Consider the following 16,072-nt stretch of genomic DNA (forward strand, 5'->3'; position numbering starts at 1 on the left):
GAAGTAGAAGGTAGACTTGTAACGAATGTTGTAGCTAATACACCATATGGTGCCAATTTGCATGTTGGTTTTGTCAACAATGGGATTATGGCACTGTTTGATAGCGCCACGTATATGATTGATGGAAAAAATATTGAATCAATTCAGAAGGATGTCGATGTTGCTACAACAATAATTGGTCTAGCGAGATATTCTGACGATTACACAAGATCAGCCGGTCCAACAATGATGTTTGCTAAGGATATTATTGACCGCACTGATCATGTTCAGTATATTAAATTACAAACACCACAAGATACTGCAGTTGTTAATCAACCAGATGATTTTGAACATGAAGTTAGACCAGGTACTGCTTTTGATGTTATAAAAAGTGTTAATGCAAATTACAACCTAGGATTTGCAACACGCCGAGCAGCGTTGTCAGGAAATGATATAAATTTTTCATGCGCAATTCCATTGTCTCACATCTTTGGATTTTGCAGAAATGTTAGAAAGGTCATCTTTGGAGCTAAACACACAGTTGTGCTCGTAAGAAAAGGTGATGATAATGATGCAATCTGGCGAGGTGCTGGTGTTGCTGATGGTAAAGTAAATATATCAAAACTTTCATTGTGGATGCCAGTAATGATTCCATCTATTGTTGAAGAACAAAAATTACTCTCTTTTATGGATCAAGGCGGTAAATCATTGCTATCATGGTTAACAGTAACCACAGATACTGCTCAAAGTTCTGCTAATGGTTTATTTACATGGAATATAGAATCACAGCAAGGTGTTTCTGCTCCGCGACATATTTTTATTGCGCTGCAAAATAATGCTCAGACGAATAGTCAGGAACATTCACATATGATATTTGACGACCATGGAGTTAATGAAGTTTCCTTGCGGATAAATGGACATCAAGAACCAGCTGAGGATATAATGTTAAATTTTGATCAAAATCGCGTAGCGCGTGCATATCATCATTTGATGTCATTCATGGAACGTGATACTGGGCTGCAAATATCACAGATTTTACAAAATTGTATCAGATTTATTACTTTTCGTTGGCACATCTTTATTTTCCAAACAATCTGTTGATGATATACACTTTCGAGCTCGTGTTACTAACCCTCCTCCTGATATAGCTGGTCCACCACTTATTCGCAGCACCTACAGAGCAATCGCGGTTATGCTCAGTGATAAAGCCATGTTACTTGAAGGTGGTAGTGGTCGAATGAGGGTCGTTGATGCACCAGTGGAAAATCTTTAATCATGTTATTTAAAAACACGAGTATAATCATAAAATGCCATATCATCACATTAGTGTCAGTCTGACTCCTGGTCAGATTAAAAACCTTCAATCAAATTCAGCAAAAAACTGCGGAATGAAAATATCACTAAAGCAAGATCAGATCACGGGTGGTCAAAATAAACTATCATTATCAGAACGCCAGCTTAAACATTTCAGCGGCGCTAAACAATCAAAAACAGGCATCAAACTCAATCTCTCTGTGGGTGCGATTAAGGACGCGGTTAAAACCAGTGGTATTTTTCCACTTCTTGCGGCTATTCCAGCGTTTATAGCTGCTGCCGCTCCAGCCGTAGCAAAAGCAGCCACGTTAGGTGCTGTTGGAACAGCTGCTGGAATGGCTCTAAAGAAAGCAGCAGGAAATGGATATAAAAAAAAGGGATGCGGCTTAAGATTGCCAGGATCTCGTTGGGGAAGAGGTCTGAGGCTTCCAGGATCACTTCGTTAGATGCTTCAGCATCAAATTTTGATTTACTTGATGCTGCTAAACAATTAAAAATAAAAAACTTCAGAGGTGTTTTTATGCGAGATCAATTACCAAAACAACCAAACAAACTCGAAACAGGTATTATTAATCTCGACTCGAATTCAGGACCCGGTACTCATTGGGTATCATATGCGGTTGATCTACGTGGAATCATTTATTTTGATTCATATGGGTTAGCTCCACCCAATGAGTTTATCAAGTATGTTGCACCACTTCACGCAAGAACCTCTGGTTCCAGAGTTTGGTATTCAACGCTACCCACACAAACAATGACAGATCCGCCAATATGTGGCCGTGAAGTAATTAATGTACTTAATGCTATATCAAAATCATCCAAACCGCCACATAAAGTCGTGCATGATTATACAAGCAACCACTTCGTTGCGCGTAAAGTGTTTTAAACAAATCTTAGATTATAATGGTTGATATTTATGGAAGATCTTCTTCATGCGTTAAAAAAAAGTCTGGCAACATTGATCTGTCGAAGTACGCGATTAAGGATGACCTCGCTGATATTATGAACCTGGCTGGAGTTGACAAGGATGAGGTTGTTATTTTTCAAGATCGACATGGTAAACTAAAAACGAGCAATATCAAATGGAATGACATAGTTCGACGAGTACTCGGCGCAGTCTCGGATAATATACCCGTGTTTACTGACAGCGGCAGAATTAGGGATTCAAGTGTATCGTTTACAACCATCAGAAATCAAATTACAGCAAGTGTTGCTAATCGCGTGAAAAATACCGGTGACACAATGACGGGTGAACTCGGCATGAACGGAAATAAAATAGTAGTTTTAAGAGATCCAACATCCGACGAAGACGCAGCAACGAAAAAATACGTTGACGTCAACTATGGCACCGTTGACGGTAAATTATCCACGTTGCGGGCCGAGTATGACGTTCACGTGGGCGCTTTTGGAAGATTTCGAAGAAATTTTCAAAAAACCGATGAATCCATAGATACATTCTTCGGCGCTCCGCACGCCATTGACGTAAAACTCGTTGATATCAAAACGAACATCGACACGATCAAACAAACACAGCAAAACATCGTAGCGGGGATTCCTGAGATCGTTAATAAAACCAGTCTGGGTTGTTGTTGGAATACCAACTGGTAGTTATGAGATCGAACAAATCAATGATGAATTTGGGCGTAGAATAAAATCAATAACAGGAAAAGAAGCAAAAATATCAATTAATGTTCGTGAGCTGACGCTATCTTCTGCGGTTGAAATAAACTCGCCTGATTACGTCATTCATATTTATCAGTCCACGATAAGATCCGTGCTAAGTTGGCCTGAAATATCACCACCACTACCTGCACAGGTACCAGAACGAAAAATGTCTGATTATGTCACGGACAATAAATCATACCACGGAGTTTCACCATTATACGAGGAAAATTTAATTCAGCTAAAAAACGCAACGTTGGGTAGTATATTTGAATTTCACAGTAGGGATAATATCATATGTTTTTTTTTTACTTATAAACAAAATCTCCAAGAAAAAACAGTTGAATATTTTAATGTACGCCTAGATGAGATCAATGATTACTTCAAACTCATTGATGAAGAGCATAGAAGACAACTACAGCGACTACGGCAACTTTTCCAAGAATATCTTTTTGATATAACCTTACGCAGCGAAATTATTAAACAAATTGAGATATTAAATCAGCTCGTATATGACATGGAATATTTTAACCAGCGATTAATTCAGGCGATAATCGATTATGTTGACAGCGATAAAAATAAATATAAGCAGCAATTTTTAGATTTCTTTAGAATATCAGAGGCGAATTTACCGAATTTTAAACTTCCTTGGTATAACGTAACCGAGTTAAGAAAATCAGTCAATGATATCATCGATGATTTTGTTCCTGACATACTTGCCGAGTGGAGAAAAATAGCCCCACCAGCAACTGTTCTTAGATATAATAATGATCCACGCGGTGGCGGCAGACACGTATCTCCGGGAATCGTTAATATAACATCAACAATCGCGGTTAATCTAGTTTGTGACGTAATCAAAGATAGTTATCAAATAGATCTTGGAAAATCAAATCAGGCTCAACAAGGATACATCCTGTACACGTTCACACCACAAGTTCCCCCTGGCGATTTGATCGTGCAGGTACCAACCAATCCTGTTTATCTACGTACACATAATCAGTATTTGTCACGAATAAATTTCAAACTCACAGACCACCTTAATCGCTTAACTGACCTGCGTGGGGAGGAATTGATTGTCAATCTACATGTAAAGTCTTAAAGATCCATGAATTAATTAGGTAAATGTTATAAAATGTACTAGCACGTGAGGGTTTTTATACATGACAAAGAAGTACTTGAAAACGCCATCAGAACAGCGATTTTACAACCTCCAAACACAGAGCAATTTAACGTTAATTTAGTTATTGATGAATACGAAAACGAGGATTTCTTATTAACACAAGAACAGTTAGATGAGCTCCGTCGAGAACATATTGTCGCGATCATTTGTAACAGAAATCAGATTCTAAATTATGCACACTCCTGTATTAAATTCGATCAACTTAAAAAAGTAATATTTCAAAATAAATAAAATATTTCAAAATAAATAAAATATTTCAGAATAAATAAAATATTTTTATTACTGATATGGTGATTGGTGCAAAATAATCAGATTGTGTGTCTGATACTTAAAATCGTGTAAACTAATCAGATTGTTGATTCTGATGGGGTAAATTATACAAATCAATTATTTATTATAATTTGAAACAATTCATTCAGAAAAGAAATATTTTATTATTATTCTGAAATATTTTATTTTTATGAATTCGATCAGATTGTGTGTTTGGTACTCAAATTGATCAGCTTTGCAAAAAGAATATCCTATTATTATCCTGAAATATGTTTTTATTCAGAAATATTTTATTTTTTATACAAATCAATTAATTTGTTAATTCTGATGGGTATTTAGGTATTCAAAATTAACAAAATCGATTGGTTCGTTAATTCTGATGGGTATTTAGATACTCAAAATCGTGTAAATCGATTGGTTTGTTAATTCTGATGGGTATTTAGGTACTCAAAATTAACAAAATCGATTGGTTTTGCAAAAAATACTACCAAAAAATATTTTATTATTATTCAGAAATATTTTATTTTATCATCGATTTTCCAACATTTGTTATTTTTAGTCGATTTTGTCAAATTACAGTTTTTCGTCAGGTCAAACCTCAAGCGGTTCTATCGATAAATCGTTAAAATCCTCATTTTTTTCGAAAATTAATAGAAAAATTAACAAAAATCACATGAAAAATCTCATTTTTTGAGCTAATTTTACTGATTTTTAGCGATTTATCGATAGAACCGCTTGAGGTTTGACCTGACGAAAAACTGTAATTTGACAAATTTTCCTTGACAAATTTGACTAAAAATAACAAATGTTGAAATATTTTATTTTTTTCTGAAAGTTTGATCATTTTACATAGTTCTGAATACCAACTAGCCCATCAAAATTACGAAAATGATCATTTTACATAGTTCTGAGTACCAACTAGCCCATCAAAATTACGAAATTGATTGGTTTGCATGATTCTAAGTACCAACTAGCCCATCAATTTCAGAACAAATAAAATATTTCAGAATAAATATGATCTCAGAAAAAAATATATAATATTTCAGAATAAATATAATCTCAGAATAATATTTCTGATCAAAGATCTACACGTGGTCAGGCCAGTCATTTTCATTTTCACCAGAATTATTACTCGCTAACATAATTTTTCTTAATAGTCTTATGCAAGTACTAATTGTTTTCTTTTCCTCGTACTCGTGGGATAACTCCAATCTAATTTTTTCTACTGCGGCAGAGAGAGGAACGAATTCCTTCACCTGATTATCTTCTACAGTAGCTAGCGACTGAAACATCGCCGCTGAATCCGTTTCATGAACTTGTATTCCGATGATAGTGTATGTATTCCTTGGTTTTTACGTTCTTGTAAAATTTCGAAATCAGAAACTATTTTTTCAGGATTTAGTTCATCGGATATATTAATTCCATCTTTTTCCAATTTTTTAATAGCAACAATTACATCATTAATATTTTCGTAGTTCATCTATTGGAGTCTTTGAGCAAGTTCAGGAAGGGGAAAGGACTGTACAACCCAAGAACTCGTAGCGTACCAATTTCAACGGGCACACGAAATACTACCCTCTACGAGAGCCCCTAACCCGTCAAACAATGGTCTAGAGGCCCAAGAGGGAGGACGGCACAAACATATATTATGAATGAACCTCTATTCGAGTCTTTTAGCAGGTTCATTAAGTATGCAATGAATGAATGACAATCCTAATTAAGGACGGCACAAACATATATTATGAATGAATCCTCTATTCGAGGCTTTTAGCAGGTTCATTAAGTATGAAATGAAATATATGTAATGAGATGAAATATATGTAATGAGATGAGATGAGATGAGATGAAATGAAATGAAATGAATGAATGAAATGAAATGAGGCCATTTTCTACGCTCAACAGAACCACCCCCACCCCCAATAATCAGCCCATGGGTGATACAAAACATGTATCAACCACCGGTGATATGTGGTTTGGAGGGTTCTGTTGAGCGTAGGGGGGCTGGCGGCGGCCCAATTCATTATAACAAAACATGTATCAACCACCGGTGATATGTGGTTTGGAGGGTTCTGTTGAGCGTAGGGGGGCTGGCGGCGGCCCAATTCATTATAAAAATCGCTAATATGCGTAACCACCGACGGCTGTCAGTCATGGGATTCGATCCTGCGGCCTCGAGCATCACGGCCAGATGCATTACCAATTGAGCTATCGAATTCATCTGACCATATATGTTTCAAAGGTTATTATATAGCTACAGCATTTCTGAATAGATTGTAAATTTCTGTATTTCTGAATAGATTGTAAATTTCTGCATTAAAACAGTGGTTATGAATAGATTGTAAATTTCTGTATTATAAACAGTGGTTATGAATAGATTGTAAATTACTGTATTATAAACAGTGTTTATGAATAGATTGTAAATTTCTGTATTATAAACAGTGGTTATGTGAATACTTGTGCATTAAAAACAGCGGTTTCTGCCAATATCTTGCACTAACAGCGTGTTTTGTGTTACCACGGCACCACCACCTACAGATCGGTTTAAATACTTGTGCAATTCTGAACAGATTGTAAATATTTGCATTAAAAATAGCGTGTTGTGCCTCGATTTTCTCATAACAGGTTTAAAAATAACTCGTGATGAAAAATATGTTTATTTTTCTATTTTGTAAGTTAGAAACCATAAATGTCTTTCTTTGGTATTAATTAACCAATTACGACCATAAAAATCGGAAATTTACGAAGAAAGCTATATATTACAGAAGTAATCTCCCTTTCGCTTAATTAAAAATTCAGTAGTATACGATTATACAATACTGGGTCCCCCCAAAATAATAAATGGTTATTAAATATAATTCGAGGTAATGATGATAGTTTATCTCATTAACAATATTGGAAGGTGATTTTCTGCTTATATTTTTTTGAGAAAGTGGATTTGTATATATTTTCCGCGACAAATTGTACTGAAGGCATGCAGATATCAAAGTATTTCGAAGCCGCATTCATTGATTGAAATATAATTTCTTCACCGGTTTCTGTATTTGTAGACTTTACCGCCCTCCTTGCAATTGTTTTACATCTCACAGTATTACCATGTGTTAAGTTCTCGCTCTGTGTAACAGCTCGAAGATTGGATAAATTATTGTCAATTTTCACCACATTGATATGATCGATTACAAGACCATCTTTGATCAACCCCTTGTGACACTCGTATGTGAAACGATGATAGAGATAAGTTCTCTTCCCAACAGTAAACAATAGATAACCATGATTATTAATAAAACCAACTGGTACTTTCAATCGACAATTTCTGATTATACCATCAATATTTAATCCATAGTTTGTTATTATAGGATGCTTTATAAACTCATGGTTCATGTTTTGCTCCATTATACAATAATATTATTTGTTTAAATCATAATTTGTCTGAAAACTTAGATAATCCTCCACGGATTTTATAGCTCCGTCACTGACGTTATTTTTTTTTTGTCATAATATCTTTTAAGCTCTCTGTATCGTTTACCACCACAACATGCACACAACTGTGTTTTTCTTCGCACTCCAGCACCACATCACAGACATGGTATTGGTCCTAAGCTTCCACGGTTAACGTACTGCATGTGTTGTCCACAGAATTCCTTTTTACAGGATTTATTACAACAAGTCAATGAACCCACCATGAGCCATTTGCATTGAGACATTGTATACATAATATTTTAATTTAAATATTTGTTTGAAATATAATATGAATGAATTCGATAGATTATCCCGAATAAAGCCCTTGAGCGGAGATAAATTTAATCTCGACAGAATATCTTCTAACCTACCGATGCAAGATCTAGTTGATCTGAAAAACAAGGGTTTGATTAATAAAATTCACGACGCCAAGAAAGAATTTCACACAGATGGTGCATCTCATGTCTGATCAACGTTCAAGATTATACGCAACAAAAATATCATTAACGCTATGATGAATGACAAACGAGCAGCAATTATCATTAACTATCTTGATAATCGCAAATATCTTTTCAGAATAAAATTTGTCCTGTTGACAGAAACAGATGATTGGATTATCCGTGATGAATACGATCCTGTCCACAGTAATAAAAAAACCGTTGTACTAAGTAGTTGTTGTTGTTGTTGTTGTGGGGTTTAACGCCATTTTTCAGCACACGATAGGCCATATATGGCGGCCAGTATTAATGGTGGAGGAAGAACCCGGGAAAACCCCGGAAAGAACCACCGACCCACGAGAAGCTACTGGCATGCTTTCTCACATATCTACATTGGCTGAATCTGAGACTCGAACCGGCGCAGACAGAGGTGAGATGGCAGTGATCCGTAACGGCGAACGCTTTAGACCACTCGGCCACTCGGGGCCCCTGTACTAAGTAGAGATTCCAAACCAGGTCTATTGACAGGTATTGACAAACCGTATTATGAACGAGCATATCCTGTGACAGCGGTTATTTATGGAATCTATGTGATAAGTGAAAAACCCAGCATTGATAAACTAGCGCCGATGAAATTTTCAAAAGTAAATTGTGTGGCTGAACGAGTAACAGAACATTTTACCGTTTGAACTCGTGGAAATGGTCTAACAGATAAAAGACGTAAAATAATAAACACGTGGGGAGAAATGGTCAAAGATACCGGTGCGTCTATCAAAGATGTCACTGAGTTAGGAAAAAAATTAAAATTTCCAATAACCGTAGCGACGATAACAGGAGAGATTTTGTATGAATCAAAATATAGATCAAAAGGAGCTTCGATCGAAATTATTGATCATAACGCACATGCGTGGACTAACGCAGTAACAATATTTCCACGAGATCAAACTGTTAAATGTTATCCCAGAGACATGTTTGATTTTATTAACAAAATAAGTAAAAACGATCCTGTGTCAGTATGGTTATTTCAGTCTTGCGTGGAAGAAAAAAATCAATTTGATCAGTTTGTGAGACCAAATGGCGTTATTTATCGAACAAATCCTCTTCACGAGAAAATTAAAAATCTTGCACTGCAATATACTGATGACACTGACGAATTATTGAGCAACTGTTTTACTGTTCCGTCAGTTGCTGCTCATTTTGCTAGAAAGAAAAATTCGTGGAAACCAACTAGGTTTGATTTTCTTGATGACATAGTATCCAGTTGTGTCGAATATGGACACGGCGGACTATGGAATACTAAATACAATCATAGAGATGTTATTTCAGTTGATATGGTTGCATGTTATTCCGGAAGTTTTCTAGGATACAGAGATTGTTCTGTGTACTTTAAAAGATTCGGTCATCCGACGCACGAAATGACACGAGTATCGATAAATGGACCATTACCGAATTTTGACCTGACTGGATTTGCTCATATCGAGTCATTTGAAATGTCTAAAGGACTTCATCCAATTTGTTATGTTTGGTTTGGAAAACATTTTTCAGAAAAAATGTGGACACCAATAGTACTATTATGGTATATGCTTGATTGTGCGATATTAATATCGCTGACGATCAGCGAAGCAATTATATCATACCGAAAACAAACCAAGATTTGGTTACCGCATTCATATGAAACCAATTCAAAGGATCTTGGTAGAAAAATAATAGGCAAATTTACCCAAGGAGGAGCATATGATCACAGACGACATTGTACAAGATTGATCATGGACGATGCTGAGTTAGATTTTATAATCGCTGATACAACGAACAAGAACACGTTTATAAGTCGAGAAACAGTTTTCTTGTCAAATGAAATAAACTAGGTACAATTGTGAGCTACATGGACGGTGAGTCACCTCAGTATACTCATTTAAGATCATCGATGTTAGCATATGTTTCAATAAATCTATTATCGATGATAAATAAGGTTTCTACACTAGCTGTCAGAGTTGCTACTGATTCGTTTTATATAAGTAAAAAACATTCAATACTGTTAGAAAAATTAAACATAGGCACTTATGCATTGTGGGGTGCGTGGAGAATAAAAAAGGAATATATGCTCAATTATTCCAAATCCGCTGATGTTGCGGTTAAAGATATTTACTGTAAAAAATATCAAACGTTGACAACTTCGTTGTTACCATCGATATACGATCCAATAACTAGACACAAAACGGTTTATCTAAACGGACTTGACGGTTCTGGTAAAACCACTCAAGCTATCGAACTATTTCAGAATTCAGATATGATTGTGCTAACACCTACACATAGACTCGCGCGATAGATGAAACAACGAGGAGTACAATCATGTACTTATCACAGCTTTTTTTGAGGAAGGGTGATGCATGGACATCTTTAAGGATGGGCGAGAAATACATTCCAAGGATTATAATATGGGATGAAATATGCACTGTACCACTAGAAACACTAAAAACATTTCTTGACTGGTTATTAACAAGAAATACTGCCATGATAATGTGCGGTGATCTCAGTCAACCACCACCCATAGCTGGACCATCTCCACATGGATGGCTGAAAAATTTCGTTGACCACTTCGAAGAAGTATCTAATGATCATAGAGCACTTGATGCAACGTTGAAGGAATTTAAAAAATTAATCAGACTACAACCGAATAAAATTCAGTGTGAAGTAATGCGCGAGATAATTTCAGAAACACCCATGAAAGACTTTTTGCGCACGTGGAGACCAAACGATTTGATAGTTGCAAGTAGAAAGATAGTTCGTGATATACTCCAGCAGGAGTTGTTTCAGTTACAATGAGAAAAGTTTCCAACGTTGCCAGTTCCGTTATGTTATCGACCAGCAGATACACAACGGCAAACTATTGACGTTGATATACCAGGACACTTGACAGAGTCAAGGAAACAGAATCTTGTGTTGAATGATATTATCACAGCTGATGTTGATGTTGTTGAAGATGCTCTACGTGCTGATAAATCCCCGTGGATGCTTGGATACGCAATGACAATTCATTCATCTCAGGGATTAACTATTACTGATACAGTTGTTTGGATCGTTGATGGTCGTATCGAATGGTCGAACTTGGTTTATCTCGCTGTATCTCGAGTTAGAAAAATATCTCAATTAAGACGAATCGTCATGGACTCGTCAGTGATTAGTGATGACCTCGATCGTCAAGGCCTTGACGAATGTCAAAGCGATATAATAAGAAAAAAATTATCTGGTTATAAACAGTGTGATAAAAAAAACAAACGCGATTTTGATCTTGATGTTGATTTTATTAATGCACTGAAACAACAACAGAATAATCATTGTGCAAGTTGTAATTGTATAATGTTATGGCAGTATCTGAAAAATAATCCAAGACAATTTACCGTAGATAGAAAAAATAACAATCTTGGTCATACATGAGAAAATATCATGTTGACCTGTCTTGAATGTAATCGACATCAGGGTGCCGGCACCCTTGGAGCTAGTTAAGTGATTTGGGTGGTAATTGTGTGTTATTGGGAATTATCTGTAATTGTTCACGAACAAATCCACGTTGAGGAGCAGTTGAATCCAGTTTATAGATTGCGGGTCTACCTGAGGATCTTGTCACAGTGGATATCTTATGTGTGGTAACACTCCAAATAGGATCATTCGCTCTTTTTTTACCGCCTTCAAGTTCACTAGGCTCGTATAAATACCTGACAGTGATATTACCTAATAATGGTTGCGTTGAAAGATCACATCGTTGTGTAGGTATATTTTTTTTTGTAATTGCATTAATAGGTTTCATGTTGGTCGTTCGAGTAATCTCATTATTTAACGCTGCTATCACATTTGGTAATCTTGCTACCCATTCACGAGATCTCATATCCTGAATCAATTCCTTCGCGTATTGATATCCAAATAACTGCTCAGCAAGTGTTCGATTAAATCGTTCAACAATTGCCTGATCACGATGAATCGCAGTATGTCCTCGTCGTATTTTAGTATTATGTTGTTTCATCAATGATGATACTGGACCAAGAAATTCCTTGCCAGGATCAACTTGTAACAGCTGTGGCCATCGTAGACCACCTTGTTGATAAATTCATTTAAAACCATCGGCTACCTCGGATGCTGTTTTCGTTGATAGCAGTTCTGCATCTTTATATCTACTTGCAACATCAACAACAGTTAGCGCGTATTTGTACGTTTTTTTATGCACAGTATCATGTGGTAAAAACAGAATATCAGCTTGATGAACCTCATTAGGAACACTGACACTGAAATGTGCAAATCGAATTTGCTTAGGACGCGGCAGATAAATTTGCCATATTGCCTGTTTGGATAACCACGCTTTAGCAGTAGAATGTTTAACTGCTGCTGCATCAGCGAGTTTACTAATTGCTGCTTTACCCTTCCAGTATCCAACTGGTGAATAATAAATCGATTCCATTTATATATTACCAGCCCCCAGTGCTAATTTACCTTTCATCGCGGATCTTACTAACCAATTAGCTAATTTTTCTTTGATATTTTTATTTCTTATAGAATCTAGCACATGAATTAATTTCACATCTGCAATATGCCTATGTTGTAGATCATTGCTTTTATATGCAACATCATGAGCATGACATGCTTTATCAATAGCATTTATTGGTTCCTCGCCCGGTTTTGGTTGATCCTGATTATCAAGTCTAATATTGAGTCGAGTACCAGGACCACAATAATTATATCCTGGTAGGTGTTTTTCTCCTGGGTATTTGGCCCATGGAGTCCCAGGTAATTTTGTTAATTTTGCTGCAATATCACCTCTGCGTTGCTTTTTTTTTAACGCTGACTTTGCCCCTGAATTATCACCGGGAATAAATTTAAATTTTCTTGTACCACACCGCGTACACTTACCCGTAACCGCTGATCTGTTATTTTTTGTGGTAATAGTTGTTAGTGTATCCATTGGGGTACGCATCCTGCACTTCACACAATATAAATCCATGGATATTTTATACAGCATGGATATAATTGATTTCTCAGCGACAAGAAAACGAGAACCTGTCAAGCACCATCCTGCATTACCAAATTCAATTAGAATGATAATAATAGGACCATCTGGGAGTGGAAAGACACAGTTGTTACTCAATCTTATAATGAGATGGTTAAAGTGGGATAAATTGCATTTGGTAGCCCCATCAGTTGATGATCAAGGATGTTATAATGTACTTAAGGATTTTAATGAAAACGCGGATAACGATGTTATTGAGTTTCTAACCGATATTGATGAAGCACCATCAGTTGATTCCATAGACGGATTTATTAATAATTTAGTTGTATATGATGATGTGATGCTGGACAAACAATCAAATCCAGCTAGGATTTTTTCTTGAGGTAGACACAAAAACACCGATGTTATTTATGTTACTCAACGATACACACAAATACCAAAAGTGATCAGAGATGACTGTAATATTTTAGTTGTGTTTAATGGAGTTGATACACACACGTTGTGAAATATTCATCAAACCTGGTGCAGCGGTGACATGGATATAATTAAATTCAGAAATTTCTTTTCACGAGCGCAAACTACTCTGCATGGGTTTATAACAATAAATTTGCACAATCCTAGAACAAGATATCGTATTGGACTTGATAAAATATTTGGATAAATTAATAGCAGCAGAGGGGTGCATGACCTCAAGTTGGTTCATTTTTTTTGTAATCTCGCGAGTTTTCTAATTAACCGGAGTTCTCAAGCAAATGTTCAGCTCGAAATATTTTTAGTTAGAAGCCTTATTTTGGTTTTTGGACGCTCCCAAAGTCGGTCTGTTCACCCCCTCTGCTACTGAGATTGTTGTTTTTGTTCCCTACTTCTCTCCCTGATTTTTCTAAAGCCAATTTCTTCAACATAAATCATAACTAAAATGAGACAGATGATGTTAAAACTGCTGGTTACTGGAGTAGTACTGAGAAAATGAGCCACATCAATGTTTTAGAATTGCAGGTCTGCTTCCTGACATTAAAGTCTCTTTGTGGATACAAATATAACTCACACATTAGGGTCTTCATGGATAATTACTGTAGATGTTGCCTACATTAACAAAATGGGAGGTAGGAAGAGATTACTAGATCAAATGGCCCGTAATATTTGCTTTTGGTGTATAGAAAGACAGATTTGGCAGAGTGCTTGCCATCTTCCTGGGAAGAATAATGTAGAAGCAGATCACCTGTCTAGGAATTTCAATGATGATGCAGAGTTGATGTTAAACAAAGCAATCTTTAATAAAATTCATGTAATATTTGGACAGTCTGATATTGATATGTTTGCCTCTAGATTGAATCATCAAATTCACAAATGTGTGTCATATAGACCAGACCCACAAGTGATTGGGCCATTGATGCTTTCTCTATGATGTGGTCAGACCTAATTTTATATATGTTCCCACCTTTCAACCTCAGGTGGGATGTGTTCTTCAGAAGATAGTAGACGATTGTGCAGAAGTGGTTCGTGTAGCACCATTGTGGACAACACAGCCCTGGGTTCCCTGCCTTTTGTGACAAATTGTTTAGCAATCATACATTCTTCCATAGATTCACTTCCTGTTGACCTTGCCTCAGGATCCACTCAAGGAACGTCAACTGTGGAAAACCCGGTTAGCTGTGTTTCACTTATCAGGAAAGCCTTGTTCCATAAAGGCATATCAGGACTAGCTGCCAGCATCATACTCAACTCAAGGAAACAATATTGGACACATCTCCAGAAATGGTTGCATTTTTCAGTTGGGAAACATTGATCCCTTTGATCCACCAGTAAATTTGGTCCTGGCTTTTCTGACAGAGCTGTTTGACTCTGGTTTCGGTTACAGTTCCATCAACACTGCCAGATCTGCTATATCTAGTTTAGTTAAATTGAGTAGTAATGTTGACCTTGGTAATAATGTGCTCATAAAAAGATTTTGAGAGGAGTTTTCTATGTAGGCCATGTTTGCCAAGGTATGATATAACCTGGGATATGAGAACTGTGCTTTATTAGCATCTGGAAAATTGTTTCCCTTGGGGAACATTTTTTTTAAACAAGTGACTCAGAAACTTAAGTGATCCTGTTGGCCATACTTAGCGGCCAGAGATGCCATACTTTGCATGCCATAAATATTGATGACATTACTATTTTTTCTGATAGAGTTGTTGTCAGAATTAGGGACCTTTTGAAGCAAAGTAAACCTAGTCAACATCTATCACAAGTGACTTTTTCTGCGTATCATGATAAAAGACTATGTATAGTTGAAACCTTACAAGAATACATCAGTAAACCTTCTTCTCTTCAGGGAAATGAGAAAAAATTATTGATAACCACACAACCTCCTTTTAGAGCTGTTGCTAAAAGCACCATAACTACATGGATCAAGACTGTTATGAAGGAGGCAGGGAGTGATACATCCATTTTTGGGGCCCACAGCACTAGAGCTGCATCAAGCACAGCTGCATCTAAAATGAAACTGTCTTTGCATGCCATTATTAAGACTATAGGATGGAATAATGATTGCACTGTATGCAAGTTCTATAATAAACCTGTATTGGATAGCCTAGTTTTCAGCAGTACTGTGCTTGGGAAGTCCCAGCAACAAATAATTTTGATTTAATCTCAGATGCTTATATATTGTTCTTTATAGGTTTATCTAGTATCACAAACATACATTTTACTTTATTTTTTTCTTCATTGTTGTGCTTGGATGCATAAACTCTGATCCTGGGGCACTTACAGGGGAAATAAAATTTCACAATTAAA

The 16,072-nt window shown here is 36.3% G+C and overlaps 1 pseudogene; it reads left to right on the forward strand.

Moving 5' to 3' along the window:
* Window positions 1-225: 225 nt before the first annotated feature.
* Window positions 226-15,926, forward strand: LOC149797861 (uncharacterized; annotated as a pseudogene).
* The last annotated feature ends 146 nt before the right edge of the window (window positions 15,927-16,072 follow it).

Source organism: Sinohyriopsis cumingii, chromosome 6, assembly GCF_028554795.1.
Source record: "Sinohyriopsis cumingii isolate HCF-2022 chromosome 6, ASM2855479v2, whole genome shotgun sequence".
NCBI classification, from domain to species: Eukaryota; Metazoa; Mollusca; class Bivalvia; order Unionida; family Unionidae; genus Sinohyriopsis; species Sinohyriopsis cumingii.